Below are 16,212 nucleotides of genomic sequence, written 5' to 3' on the forward strand. Positions count from 1 at the left end.
GGTGTTACAACTCTCCCCCACTTAAATTAGATTTCATCCTCGAAATCATTCCTTACCATTCCTTACACGCCCACCCACTCTAGTAAGATGGTCACCATCCTGGGCACACCCTAGCCCTACTACGGTAGCCATGACCAATCTTCGCAAAGCCCTAAAATCCGCAAGTGAACGGATTCCTCGCAACAAGGTCACATGTACTCTGTCTGAAATTTTCTGTCTCTAGATGATCTGAATCCCTGATAGACCACTCTTACCGAATCCATTACACTTGCCTCTCAGCTGCCTACTCATCTCCTGATAACTCAAGGCTCCCCCTAGAAAACAGAATCACATATCCACTTATCCCTATGATTCACTTATACTTGGCCAAAACTCAAATAATCTTGCTGTAAGTGACTTACCATAACCCAAGCTATCTGTGACTCTAACCGCACATAAAATCCCAAAATACCATTACTGCTGGAGACCCAAAACTGTCTGAAACACTGATTTGCCTGAAACAATGAACGACCTGAAACAACATGCTGCTACATGGCTGCTTTCCAAAATCTATCGAGACCCTCCTGGTCTCTATTCATTCGTCAGTCATTTGAAATACCGGGTTCCCGCCCAACCGCGGAGCCCCAAGGACTCCCTACTTAGTCGCCTCACACAACTTCTAAACGAAATCCTTCTCTGAAACTAACAACTACTTGTTATCTTGTCACTGTGGCCCTAGCGGCCTTATGATCTAACTGATCGATTCCTCACATCAAATCTTGAGGTTACTAGACCATAGCTAAACGCGATTGCTGCATGACCAATTGTAGCCTTACATAACAAGCAACCTTTAGCAATTCATTGCTTCCTCGGTCTCGAAACTGCAGTGGCGTCCCTACAGTCCTATCACTGGCTCACTAGATATAATCCATCCATATAATTCTGAAATCCAATCCATGGATTTCCATATCCTTACTGCTACACCCGAATTGGTGGGTACTACTATTCCTTCCGCGTCTTAACAACACGCTCATGCTAACTACCATCCAAGTGAATGCTACGGCTACACCCGCATACTTACAACACTCTATCACTATCTGGCTGCTAGTGAATGCTACAGCTACACCCGTAGACTTACAACACTCTGACACTATCTGACTGCTAGTGAATGCTATGGCTACACCCGTAGACTTACAACACTCTGACATTATCTGATTGCTAGTGAATGCTACGGCTACACCCGCAGACTTACAACACTTTCTCACACTATCTCATCCGCTGATTTCTAATCCGAACACATCCGACGTTGAGCATACACGCGACCTAACATCTAAAACGGAACCCATGTCCTGACTGGAATCCCCAGAATGATTCCCTAAGGCTTGCTAGCAAACATTCCGAGAACGCGATCTCATCATTGGAAAAATTTTCCGATCTTCCATCTCACACTATCCTCAATCCATACAGCCTCATGGGTTGTCTTCCCTTCAGACAAGGATGCAAAACTTATCCTAGTCTCAAAATTGCTCCTACTTCTGAATCCTTGGACGATTCTCCCCCACTTTGATTCAACTAATGCCTTACATCACACAAAACTGGAAATATTCTCAATCCTTACCACCCATGACCAATATGCTAGAAACCACTCTTACCATTGCTAGTGATTCAATGCTAGTCCTTCAAGAAGGTTACACAACTTCTAAGAACTCGATAAGCATTTACCTACTTCATAATTAGGGAAATAACCTTCGCTACCCACTGCTAATTCTTGGTATGCAATTGGCATATAGCATCTCTTGGGGATATATTTCAAACACAGACAGTGGGTAACCCTAAATTACACTTACTCACACCCTTGGAACTAAAGGGTCTACCGTGCAGTTTCCTGCACGTGCTGTACCACTCTGACCCCACAGATTCTCAAAACTGCTCCAAAACCTTAGGTCTCCTCCCAAGACCCTTCATTATAAGCAAATGATCTGGTTCCCTCTTACCAATGTGTTCCAAGTCCCTATCCCGTTCTCGGCTCTACAAGTCATATCATTCAGGATCTCACACCTTGAGATACTCACGATCTCCTTGCTATCATTCTTCAATATGTCCTCATACCTTACCTTATTCACTTCCTCGTCTGCTGCATACTGTGGAACCAACTAAACTCTCTCATGGGATTTAGCAGTGGTCTCTGCCATAGTCTCCGTAGTGTGGTGAAAATCTACTAACTCTTGCACCAACTGTTGCGCCTCAATCGAATTGGCACACTCTGCCCAGAATCTGATCCAAAATCATCTCATGACATAGCACCGACCGCATCAACACTCAACTCACTACCACCCTCTTCCTATCAATCGCGTGCTCTGTACTTCCAGAGATAGGAAGTAAATCAGATCTTGTCCCCTTTTCGAGACAACAACTGGTACTAAAAGCGTTGGCAACATCTGCTAACCATCTGCTGCTAGCAATGGGGTCTCTAGCCCCATGATAATATGGATCTTCACAAGCTATGAACTCCCGAAGCATCAACGTCCGCATCCCTATCATGACTGCTATCTCAGTGCAGAATGTACTCGGCCTATCATCACCATCTCTATAATGCTCTCCTTGATCATACTGAGGATCACAAGAGTATGGTCAATGATACTGCACATAACCTCAGATGGAATGAGCTCCCTCATCTGATCATCGAGCTGCCCGGCTACAGAGTTTGAGCTTGATCCCTTGCCGGCACCAGAACTGCCATCTGGTCTACAACGTATCGTCACTATACTCAAAGACGTAATATCACAATCTTCATAATACTCATCATAACTCGAGGGATCGCTACTACAACACGTTTCCTGGTCTCATCTCAGCCTTCCTTGATTCAAGTATGGATCCTCTACTTTTAGTAGTACGGGCCCATACTACCTTCCACATCTATCCGTACTTTTCTCAAGTACTGCCTCGACTCCACCAAGTCCTTTCTACTACTACTGCTGATCTCTTGCTAATCTCATCCTAGGCTTGCCCTAGGGTAATCACCAACCCACTCTCCTCCATCAGCTGCATAAGAAGTCCCTGCTTTATTCCCCTAACTAGCTCGCGAATACTATCACAGATTACTCAGACTATATAATTCTTCGAATGAGAGATCCTACCCTACAACGGTTGGACTCAAACAAGAGCTGCGAAATAGTGCTAGACCTAACCTTCTGAAATTATTTAGTCCTTGCAATATGTAACTTAACATATTCGTTTACTAGTTAGTGAAAGACAAGTAGAACTCCTAAAAGCACAAAGCAAGCAGCATTCGGGCGTTGAGTACACACAATCAAGCATATACTACTCTGGCCATCATACTGACTAATTTGTACTAACATGCAGTTCTCCATAAGCTGGTACACATATGACATGCACATAAGGCATCCTACCTAGATCCTTAGCCCTAAACTAGCATGCTGTTCTCATAAGGCTGATACACATACAATAGGCACATAAGGCATCCTTCCTAGATCCTTAGTCCGAATCTAACATCATGTTCTATTAAAGCTGCTATCATAACATAAACTTGTATTGGTAATTTGGGAGTACTTACTTGAGCTCGGCTGATTGCATGCACAACACCCTTTTCTCTTTTCAAAGTTCTTTTCTTTTAAAAAAAATCTTTTCGCTTTTTCTTCTTTTCTTTTCTCAAAACTCCCTTTTTACGAAAACTGATTTTCCTTTTGAAAATTTCTATACCAATTCCTTAGTTTGAGTTCAGACACACACGAAAGTGTGCCCGAATCCCTCAAACCAAGGTTCTGATACCATCTTGTAACATCCCAAAAATACAGTCTAAAAATTTCGGTTTAATTTAATAATAAAACCATAGTCATCAAACATCATATAAAAATCATAATCAGTGTATCTCAAGATATCGTAACAATTGTCAAAATATCAGAGTATAAGCATCCCAGGCTAAACAGATGGTGTGTGCACTGCAATTTTCCCGAGCTCCTCTTTTGAAAACTGAGTACCTGAAACCAAAACTGAAATTGTAAGCACGAAGCTTAGTGAGCTCCAAAGCGGGCAACGGTCGGAACGGCACCGGCAACAGCCGAGCGCGGCTGTTAACAACGACAGAAAAGAGAAGAAGAAGAAGGACAATAGAGAGGTGGCTTCGGGCATTCACAGCTTCGCTGGTGGTTCTCGCTGTTGCCGACAACAGGGCACAACGATGGTGTGGCTAGAACGTAGCATCATGGACGAAGAAGAGGCTGAGACTGGTTGGAGGAGCGTGAGCAACTGGTGATGGCGGCTGGGGAGTCACTCATGGCGGGTGACAAATTTTAGGGTTAGGGTTAGTATGGACGAGTGAGGTGACGGGTTTTAACCCGTCTCATTGGAACTTCTTAGCATTTTGGCACTTTCGGCCCCTCCTCCCTCAATTCTTTTCAATCCAAGTCCATATATTACTCTTTGGCCCATGATTTCATAATTCAATTCCAATTTGATCCCTAATTTACCAAACATACCCTTGCTTCTATAATTCTTCTCAAAACAAATCCGTAACTTACTAAAGAACCCCCAACTATCAAATTTTTCACAATTCAATCTGGGAATTACATCTATTAATTAATTAATTTGTTTACTAAATAAATAAACGGGGTGTTACATGAAGCATCCTCAATTAATTTGCTGTTATCTTGAACCTACTGAAGTGATCCAAAAAGTTTAGTGTATGGCTGAGAGAAGAGATGAGCTTAAGTGTGTGAAATCCAAGGTGTGTTTTATAGAAAGAAGAACTACTGTGTGTACTATGTGTATGGAGCATCATTTTATTCATTGAATACATCATAGATTCACTTATTCTTCTTCTCCTTATCTTCTATTGTGATCTGACATCATCCGTTTGATTGGGATTCCGCACCATCAAACGGATCTGATTGATACACAAGCAGATTTGGGACTTACATCTCCAAACATCCATGATTCAATTTTCTTTCCCCCATATATACCATGGTCGAGAGGCCCTTTTCCCACACACAAAAGACCAAGTTTCTTCCACTTCTCTCTCTCTCTCTCTCTCTCTCTTGCTCGCTCTCTCTCGAAATCAAGTTAGAGGCTCCAAGGATTCTTCATCGTCTTCAAATTTTCGAGCTTTAGGTAAGTTATTTCATGAACTTCTACATTTTCTATGTGAATTTATGTAGATTTCACCATGTTTACACACATTTTCGTGTGTTAAATCCCTAGAACACCAACCTTTCCAAGAAGCTCTTCAAAGTTTATCACCTTCATCCTAGGCTCGACATCTTCATCATCTTCCTTCCTACAACCGACGAAAATCACCAAGGTGAGCTTCATACCCCCCCCCCCCCCCCAAAAAAAAAAATTCATGTTTTACATGCTTTTAGGGGGGGGGGGGGGGGAGGGATACAATTCAAAATACGTTTACACCTTGGATAATTGCATGCACCAACTTGTTTGTGATATAAAATGTGCATGGACTGTTAAATATTATCATACCTATGTTCATAAAAATTGTGATTTATATGGTTTATATATGTCTAAGTGTGTTTGCCCATTGGACATTTGCATGCACTAGGAATATTGTTTGAATTTGGAACAAGATCTTGTATATAAAGATAGATATTAGTTGCCCACTAAATAAAAATCTTGACATATGTGACAATCATCATTTTATTACATAAAAATCATGTTTATGGGTTGATATATACAAGTATAACAAAAACATATGTTTATATAAGTCCAAATATATTTAATCTTTGGATATTTACATGTATTACTTTTACAAAGTAAAATTTGTATAAGTAAAAAATTTTGAAGTCACCATATGGTTTTTTATAAAAATCCTGAGCTATATGGTAAAGATGACAAAAATTAAACTATTTTGTATTACAAATTTCAACCTGAAAAATATGAGGTGTACAACACTACAAATTCTTGGAGATTTTTACTAAAAATAACCTTTCTAGTAAAAATGGCCGTATTTTAGTCGTCACTGTTATGATGATTTAAAAAAAACCCCAAGAATATTATGTTTTAACAAACTTACAAATAGATATTTATATAAAATTTATATAAATAGTTTACACAAAAACATACATGGCAAATCATTAATGGTATAATTTGCGTGTCATAAAATTCATGCCATAAATTTTCCAATAGTATAATTATTTTATTATACAAGAAAAAGGGAGTCGAAGTTCACGTAAATCCGTTAATGCTCTAGTGAGACATATTCACTTCACCGTACCTACCTAGCGTACACTTTAAGTCTTGCATTATAACCAGAGTCTCTTGAAGGGAGAGCGGGATAGTTATGTATAGATCTATACGGGGATTGACAACCCCATACCTGAGCTATTCGCTATAGCTAGACGGGCCAGTCTAAGGTGACAAACATCTTACCGATTCCGACGCCTGAAAAACGTCGTACAACCATAACAGTCACATTAGCATGGTTATAATAACTCACATAGGGATTAACAATACTATCTTGGTTTACGGGAAGTTTACACTTCACTTGTTTTATAAAAATATAAAACTGCATGCCACCTTTCAGTACACTATTGCTTACATTTCTGGTCTTAGGGTTTAAGACTAGTTTTCATACATCAGGAAATATTGGATTTTCTGGGAACATACATTTTACAATTACAAGGAAAAGAAACAAAGGACATGCATACATATATTTTCAGTCGTTGGTGTATAACTTGCAACTCATTGTTATAGAAAATAACGGATTTTATGGAGATATATAAACCATTTTTAAACAAAGCAGTTACAAATCTTTTCACACATATATGCTTATGAACTCACCAACATTCAATGTTGACCTCAGGAACCAGTAACAGGTAATAAACTCTTTTGGAGATCAAGTGATGTTGCACTATGGAATTTTACTCTTCTGTCACTTTTGTGTAATTTATGAACAAATACAGTATGTAAACTATGTAAGTTTGTATTCTCCATGTATGATACTTGGGTTACTATGTTTCATTTATATTCAACTGTTATGATACTATACAACGACATCATCCGTCCCCGGACATTTCCGTCATCCCGATTCGGGGGTGTGACAGATTGATATTAGATAATTGTTTATAGTGAACTAGTATATCAAACCATACAAGATATATAACTATAAATACAATAGGGCTAAAACACTCTGAATACAAATATACTTTTTAAAATATAATAATATTTTAAGTAAAGTATTAATACATACAAGTTAGGGCAGTGTCATAACAAAGGCATAATGAAAGTAGTATGATGAGTTGAAAACTACGAGTAGGCCTCGGGATATGTAATTAGAGCTTGAATAAATATAACATGATCAACTATATTTATCCGAAGTGTAACTAGCATATGCTGGGAAATAGTCGTAGTAAATGACGAGTCTACACTTACCAACACTAAGATACCCAAAATCAAATGCGACATTTAAAATACTATAGGAGTATTTTAAGATACCATAGAACCACACACTTGAAATCTCTACATATTTCTCATACCTCTATTCTTGCATTGACAACATGGCTGAATTTCACCACGAAGATCCCCACTACTCTGCCATAGCAACCAACGGATGGATCGAGGGGGAGCCATAAGAGGTCCATGAAGAGAACCCAACAGTGGGTCCTGAAGAATATCAAGAGGTGGACTACGAAGGAGAGGATTCTGATGAGGAGTCAGATGAGCATGAAGGCACTGGAGAGATTCTTAGCAAGCCTTACCCTATCGGGAGCAGGCAAGTGGCCCTCCCACCTCCTTCCTCCTAGGTATGTAAGCATCTAATAGGAGTCCCCTTGGGATAAACATATCTAGTAAGAAAATATTGCCCATGCAAGGGCAAGCCTTGTTGCTGACATCTACCTTGTCTAGGATGCACCTTCACAAGGGGCAACCCAAGAACATGCCTGGACTAGAGGAGACGGCCGACGATCCGCATTAGGCATGCACCCACTACACCATACTCTGGGCCCCAACACCCTCACAAGTCAAGCACTACCTCCAGTTGTACCACAAGTGGCCCATCTAGACACTAAGTTTTAGGCTCTCCATCATGAAGTAATGGAGATCGGAGGCGAAGCCCGGAATGTGACAATGTGAATCTGACGCCTCCACAAAGAACAAGAACACTATTCAGGGGCGATACTGAAACAACAAGCAAAACAGGAGGATATTACTAACCGTCTACACTCCTTAGAGGAGGAAGTGGACACCATGAGGCAACAGATCCTTGCAGCGGAGGCTAGGACAGCCTTCACAGAATAGAGAGCAGAGGAGGCCACTCGCGAAATGAGTGAAATGTCTAGACACCTTGTGCGCCATTTTGGCATATGATAGACTAGTATAGCCAAGTAAGTTAGTGACTACACTACTCGCAATATCTCTTAGGTTTATTACATTCTTCATCGCAACTAGTAGTAGTCAATCAAGAGACGTATGTCCTCCAAGAACCCATGTAACCCGAATCGACTAAATGTATTGACAGTTATGTTCTATTTTGATAAACTTAACATTCGTACAATACTTGCTACTACTTACCACCATAAGTATACTTTGATGATATGGTTGAAACATTTGGGAACCATACAACAAAACATGAAATTTTTATGCGTGTATATATATATATATATATATATGTGTGTGTGTGTGTGTGTGTGTGTATGTATGTATAAATGTAGATAAGATATAACTAGCAATCATCATAGTTACTTACGAACCTGTTTCATAGCATACAATAGAATCATGTCGTAACCAAGAAGTAACCAGCCTACCGGCGAAACACCGGTTCTACAAATGGATCTCACTACATTTCAAGCCACCATAATATCCGCTTTGTCATCCGTCATGGCACAACTTAACACTATTAATGCAAACAGAAACAGGAGCGGTGCCAGCAGTACCAACCCCGATGGCAACCAAGGACACCAACATGTGTGTTCCTGCAAGGGCACCCTAAATCACAAATCTAAGAACTCCCGTGACAAAGGAAAGATACTACCCAAGAAACGAAAGTTTTGGAGCAAGAAAGGGGGTTGTACGACCCAGGTACATGCCAAAAGACAACAAATTGTGGTATCCCATGCCACCACTACCCCTACTGCCTCAGTGCTGACGAGATCATATGCGAGAAACCTATCCAAGTGCCGCAAATGTAACTTCCATCACAAATGTGATGGGTTTTGAGCATTCTAACACTCCTATGGTGTACATGCAACCCTAGAAACCTTGGATCTATGTTTGACTAAGATACATGCAAATAATCATTTTTCCAAGGTTCTTATCCTATCTAGCATGGCATGGGGAACTTGAATCAAATAAAGCTAGTAGAATTACTTACCCTGTAGTTGTAGTTGATTGCTTGGAGTTTTAGAGCTTAGCACCAATAGTGTGGATGCCTCAAATGGAAATCACAAATCACCACAAACTTGGAACTTTGAGAGAATAGTAATCTACTTCTTGAAATCGTCCCTCTTACTTTACTCACCATAACTAGTGTGATTTCAAGAACCAAAGCCTCCTTTATATGGTGTGGTGGATTAGGGTTACATCCATGTAAACCATAATACCCATGTCTTTTCATTTCCATGAGATCCATGGGTTAAAGCTCCATGGAGTATCCATGGACTTTCCAAGAAAGCCTAGCCCATTCCAAATAAGCATTAGCCCACACTATATAAATATAGGAGCCCATATTTAATTAGTAATACTTTTGATTTCTAAATTAATCCTAGATTAATTATAGATCAATACTAATTAAATAATATGATTCTATATTAATATATTAGAACTTATAATATATTAATAAATCATAACTTATACTATTCTCAAAAGATTATCCATAAATTGTTCAGGTGAAGTGCAACCCAAATGGACCATGTAGGGTCGGGTCAAGTACATACCAAATATAGTTATAGACTTAGACACTATATCCAACAGTCTCCAACTCTGATAAGTCTAATAACTATAGTTGCAAGTATGACTTCAGGAACCGATCAACAATCGTAGCTCTTTAAACTCTGTTGAACTAGAACGCTCTATTTTAGATAAGTGATCATATAATCCTCTGTTCTAGATATCAGCCGGAGAAATACATGGAACATGGTCTTGCTTATTGTCCAACATTTGTTTCCCGATTTCCGATTTGTTTGACATAGAACTTAACTGAACACATCAATTTAGTTCTGACCGGGCCCGATACATAGGTCAAAACAAAATCATCGAGGGGCCCAGATATCGCTTCTAATCCTAGAAGGAACATATAAACTTCGACTCATATGTTTGCTCTACTACTTGTTGAATTACACACAAAGGTACATTTTATAACATGGAATTACCAATGCGTTTTCATACAATCAATGTATAACCAACTCATAGGCAACAAATAATATCTCTTGGTTTGAAGACTTATATGATATTACCGTCTCACGATCACTCGAGATAAATTCCATGAAGTGATACAAGTGAGAGTGGGTTGAATCCAATACTCAGAACGTATGAGCACTCATGAGTGTTGTAGCCCTGCTTTGTCTAACATCTTAGACCTCTACAAGCCAACCCATGACAGTCTTGATTCATATCTACATCCAACATATGACTGAATGTGGAGAGTTTGAATGATATGATATAAACCATAACATAATTATTTTGGAAATCAAAACATGCAAAAAGAAATAATAGTAAACGATTGACAAGTGATAGCAACACTCTACTCATAAATAACAACTTTTATTTATCATCGAATGTCAATTACATTTTACAAATTTCAAGATTATCTAACTACTAAAACTAATATCATCCTTCGGCCCTATGCTGCGAGCATGCTGGAGATGCTTAGCCCGAGTCAGTCCCTTCGTGAGGGGATCTGCTGGGTTCTCATCCGATGATACCCTCTTTGCCACGAGGATTCCTTCTTCTATTCGATGTCTGATGAAGTGATATTTTCTGTCAATGTGTCTGGATCTCCCATGATCTCTTGGTTCCTTGGCTAAGGTAACCACACTATTGTTGTCACAGAAAATCTCCATTGGCTCCTTTATAGCTGGTACAACTCCAAGGTCTCCGATGAAGTTCTTAAGCCATATAGCCTCCTTTGCTGCCTCGCTTGCTGCTATATACTCTGATTCTCAAGTGGAATCAACCACTGTCTCTTGCTTGGAACTTTTCCAAGTAATTGCCCCTCCGTTTAGGGTAAAGACCCAGCCCGACTGAGAGTGGAAATTATCCCTGTCAGTCTGGAAGCTAGCATCACTGTATCCTACAACTATCAAGTCATCACTCCCACCGAGGGTAAGGACCCAGTCCTTAGTCCTCCGTAGGTACTTGAGGATATTCTTTACCGCAGTCCAGTGTGCCTTGCCAGGGTTCCCCTGATACCTGCTAACCATGCTCAAAGCAAAGGATACATCAGGTCGAGTACACGTCATAGCATACATGATCGATCCTACAACTGAAGCATAAGGTATTCAACTCATTTCTGCTATCTCAGCCTTAGTATTACGGCTTTGTGTCTTACTCAATCCGGCGTTACTCTGGATGGGTAACTCACCTTTCTTGGAGTTATGCATGTTGAACCTTTTCAACACTTTGTCCACATAAGTGCTTTAACTAAGTCCAATTAGTCTTTTATTCCTGTTTCTCAAAATCCTTATCCCTAGGATATAGGCAGCTTCACCAAGGTCCTTCATAGCGAAACACTTCCCAAGCTAGGAGTTTACTTCCTGCAGGGTTGGGATGTTATTTCCTATGAGTAGTATGTCATCCACATACAATACCAAAAAGATGACTATGCTCCCACTAGCCTTGATATAGACACAAGATTCATCTTCACTCCTTGAAAATCCAAATTCTTTGACTTTCTCATCAAAGCAAAGATTCCATCTGCGAGGTGCCTGTTTCAATCCATAAATGGATTTCTCGAGTTTACACACTCTATTGGGGTACTCTGAACTGACAAAACCCTCTGGCTGAACCATGTAAACATCTTCAGCCAACTTTCCATTAAGAAAAGCGGTTTTGACATCCATTTGCCATATTTCATAGTCATGAAATGCAGCAATGGCTAACAGAACCCTAATCGACTTAATCTTGGCCACTAGTGAAATTGTCTCATCATAATCAACTCCCGGAGTTTGAGAATAACCCTTTGCAACCAGTCGTGCCTTATAAGTGTGTACATTACCATCCATGTCGGTCTTCTTCTTGAAGACCCATTTGCACCCAACTATCTTACGATCAGGTACATTGTCAACCAACTTCCTAACTTAATTGTCATACATGGACTGTATCTCGCTATCCATAGCCTCTTTCCATTTAGCAGCCTCAGGGCCTGCCATGGCTTCCGTGTAGCTGTTAGGCTCATCCAGATTTACCAGTGTGTTATCACTGATAAGTGTCTCACCTTCTGCAGTAATATGGAAACCATAATAATGCTTAGGTGCATTCCTAACTCTGATGGAACGCCTCAGAGGTATAGATTCTTCAGTCTGGTCAACAGGAGTATCCTCCTCAGGTTGAGGGCTAGGATTTGAGGTTCCTTCACCACTTGACTCTTGAATTTTCTCAAGGTCAATTTGCCTCCCACTGTCTCCTTGGCTCATGAATTCTCTCTCTCGAAAGAATCCTCTTCTTGCTAAAAAGACCACATTATCACTGGGTCTGTAGAAGATGTAGCCAAAGGATTTCTGTGGATAGCTGATGAAAATACACCTTTCGCTTCGGGGTTCGAGCTTATCGTGAGTCTCGCGTCTCACGAAAGCCTCACAACCCCAAATCTTGATGTGGTCTAGATTGGGGAGTTTTCCAGTCCACATCTCATGAGGTGTTTTGGCAACCTTCTTTGTAGGGACTAGATTAAGGATATGGGCGGCAGTCTCTAAGGCATACCCCCAAAATGAGATTGGTAGCGAAGCTCGACTCATCATGGAACGAACCATGTCCAACAAGGTCCGATTGCGCCTCTCAACTACACCATTCAACTATGGTGTCCTAGGAGGTGTCAATTGTGAGATAATCCCACATTCCTTAAGATAGTCAGGGAACTCAGTGCTAAGATACTCACCACCACTATCGGATCGAAGCATCTTAATGTTCCTGCCCAACTGATTCTCCACTTCTTGCTTAAACTCTTTGAATTTCTCAAATGTTTCTGACTTATGCTTGATTAAGTAGACATATCCATATCTACTAAAATCATCAATAAAAGTCACATAGAACCGATTAGCATCTCTTGTGGCAGTTCTGAAGGGTCCACACACATCCGTGTGTATGAGGTCCAACAAACCTTCACCCCTAGCACAAGTGCCAGTAAACAGTGACTTTGTCATTTTACCAAGCAAACAAGATTCACAACTATCATCTGACTTTAGGTCAAATGACTCCAAGACTCCATCCTTTTGGAGTTGGCCTATGCGTTTCTTGCTTACATGTCCAAGACGACAATGCCATAAAGATGCTTTATCTAAGCTAGTGGAAGAGTCAATACACAATACATTATTTCCTAGATTATCTACAACAGATACAGTTTCATACACGCCATCACAAGGTAATGCTTTAAAATAAAGAACATTATTAAAGAAAGCATCAATACTACCATTATTATTATCAAAATAAAAGGTAAAACCTTGTTTATACAATGCATGAAAGGAAATAACATTTCTTGCCATTTCTGGAGAATAATAACACTTATTCAAATCTAATGTAAACCCACTATTTAGCACTAAGGAATAAACTCCTATCTTGGTGACAGGTGAAGCTTTCCTGTTTCCCATGATCAAGTTTATCTTTCCCTGCTCCACATTCTCACTTCTTCTTAGTCCTTGCAAATCACAACATATGTGAATACCACAACCTGTATCAAGGACCCAAGACTTAGAATGAGGTGAGTTATTAGACAATATAGTGTATATACCTGCATGGTTGAGTTTTACTTTCCCATCCTTCAAATCTTACTGGTACTTTGGGCAGTTTCGCTTCCAGTGCGACTTTTCATGGCAATAGAAGCATTCAGCCTCATTAGGGTTAGCAGAAGGATTGACAAAACCTTTCTTGGTTTTTCTTGAAGAGGACCCTTCAAGGGTCTTACCCTTGGTACCCTTAGAAGGGTTCTTTCTCTTCTTCCCTTTGCCAAGCCCGATTGCCAAGACATTGGCCGCAGTTGGAGTAGGAGTAGGAGTAGTAACAGTTGACTTACCCTTTAGACCACTTTCGGCAGTCTTCAAGAGTCCTTTGAAGTTTGCTGAGGGTGACTTATTCCTTGTTCATGTGATATGTCATGCGGAATTGATCATAACACGATGGTAAGGAGTGAAAAATGATGTCTATTGCTAAATCCTCGGGGAAGTTCACATTCAGCTTCAGTAAACGGTCCGCATACCTTTGCATTTTTTGCATGTGGCCCGTGATGGGTTCACCATCCTTCATTCGGGTTGTTATAATGGAGGAGATTATTTCATATCGCTCTTGAAGAGCACTTTGATGGTAGTGGTCCATCAAGTACTGGTGCATCTCAAAAGGATAATAGCCCTCATAGGACTTTTGGAGCTCAGCTGTCATGGTGGCCATCATGATGCATGCTACGTTTGTAGCATCTCTTTCATGTACCTCATATTCAGCAAGCTCTTTAGGAGTAGTAGTTGGCTCGGGTACCTTCAGCTCCTTGTCGAGAACATATTCTTTGTTCTCATACCGAGTGACCATCCTGATGTTTCTGATCCAATCAGTAAAGTTGGATCCATCAAAGATGACTCTCCCACAAAGATTCATGAGAGAGAAGGAGCTAGTAGGGTTTGAGCCAGAAGCATTGTTATTGGAAGACATCTGAAAAGAAGAGGGAATAGATTAGATTAGATTTAGAGATGGTCCTTAATAAAATACCCAAATGTAGTATTAAGGCTAGGACCCAACACAATATTTTATAACTTAGAAGAGGGATGCTGTAATCTAAGCTATAAGATATTTTAAGGTAGGTGAATGACTATTCACCAATTTCTACCATGAAAAATGAAATATTTAATTAGGTTTTAATTGGATTAGAAACTCCTAGATTCTTTGAGATTCATTGAACTATCTTCAATGGCATGTTTCAATCTCGAGTGTGCCCTTTCAAGTTTTGTGACTGGGATGCCGATGATCACAAAACAAGGTGTAGAGTAACCATGCAAATTACTTGGTACCCTTAATGTATTACCCCTCAATCGATGTGCCGGTTAACCACACACGCTCCATCGATACTATGATAAACATTAAGTCACCCTTTACCTACTTTGTTAAGTTCAAGTTAGTGTACCGGTTAACCATACACGCTCCACTAACGACTTAAACAAAGTGTAAAGTGTAATGTCATGGATTAGCACCTTATTCACATTTTCCTAAAATAACTAAGATTGGGAATTCAATAAAGTTTAGTTACTTTAATATTATCATTATACTTTTAATGAGAATTTATAAGTCCTTGTCCTACCCGTTCGGCTAACGACCCTCCACCGATCAAGGAAGCGGTGGGTGAGAGTGGACACCCATTAAGTTGCCATTTTATAGGCAACAACCTTATACCCCCTTATAGACCGGCTTCGTGAATGAGGCGTACTATCGGTAAGACGACTTGATCTTATATATTAATATATATTAATATATATATATATATATATATATATATATATATATATATATATTATTATTATTAACTTATAATATTATAAAGTATAAGGGTTGAATTTTAACTTTTAAAATTCTAAGGGTTGGAACTAAAGTTTTAATCATGAATTTACTTGTTCCAAAACTTGAGGGCAAGTTTTGTAAACATTCAAAACTTTTCATTTCTTATAACTTATGAATTTAATTGAGTATTAAAATGAAGACTCTTCATTTTTCTAACTCTTGTGTTCTTTTAATGGATTTTATTAAAGTGTGACCGTTGGTTTTCCATAACTTGAGGACAAGTTATGGACTCCATTAAAACACTTTATGATCAAGAATTAAACTACCAAGTAGGTTACAAACAATTCCTATGATCACCTAATCTTCATAAGTTCAAGAACATGAATATGATCATCAAAGTTTCAAGGATTGTATGAACACATACAAAGCATGAAATTTTGATATAAGCTATTGTAAATGGATTAGAACAGCCATTACACCAACTAAAAACAAGTTTTAAAACACCAAAACAGTTTAGGGTAATGTTTCTAGTCCATTTCCAGCAGCAAAAGTCGAAAATCTGCATTCTGAGGCTTCTAC

This window comes from Lactuca sativa, chromosome 2, assembly GCF_002870075.4.
Source record: "Lactuca sativa cultivar Salinas chromosome 2, Lsat_Salinas_v11, whole genome shotgun sequence".
NCBI classification, from domain to species: Eukaryota; Viridiplantae; Streptophyta; class Magnoliopsida; order Asterales; family Asteraceae; genus Lactuca; species Lactuca sativa.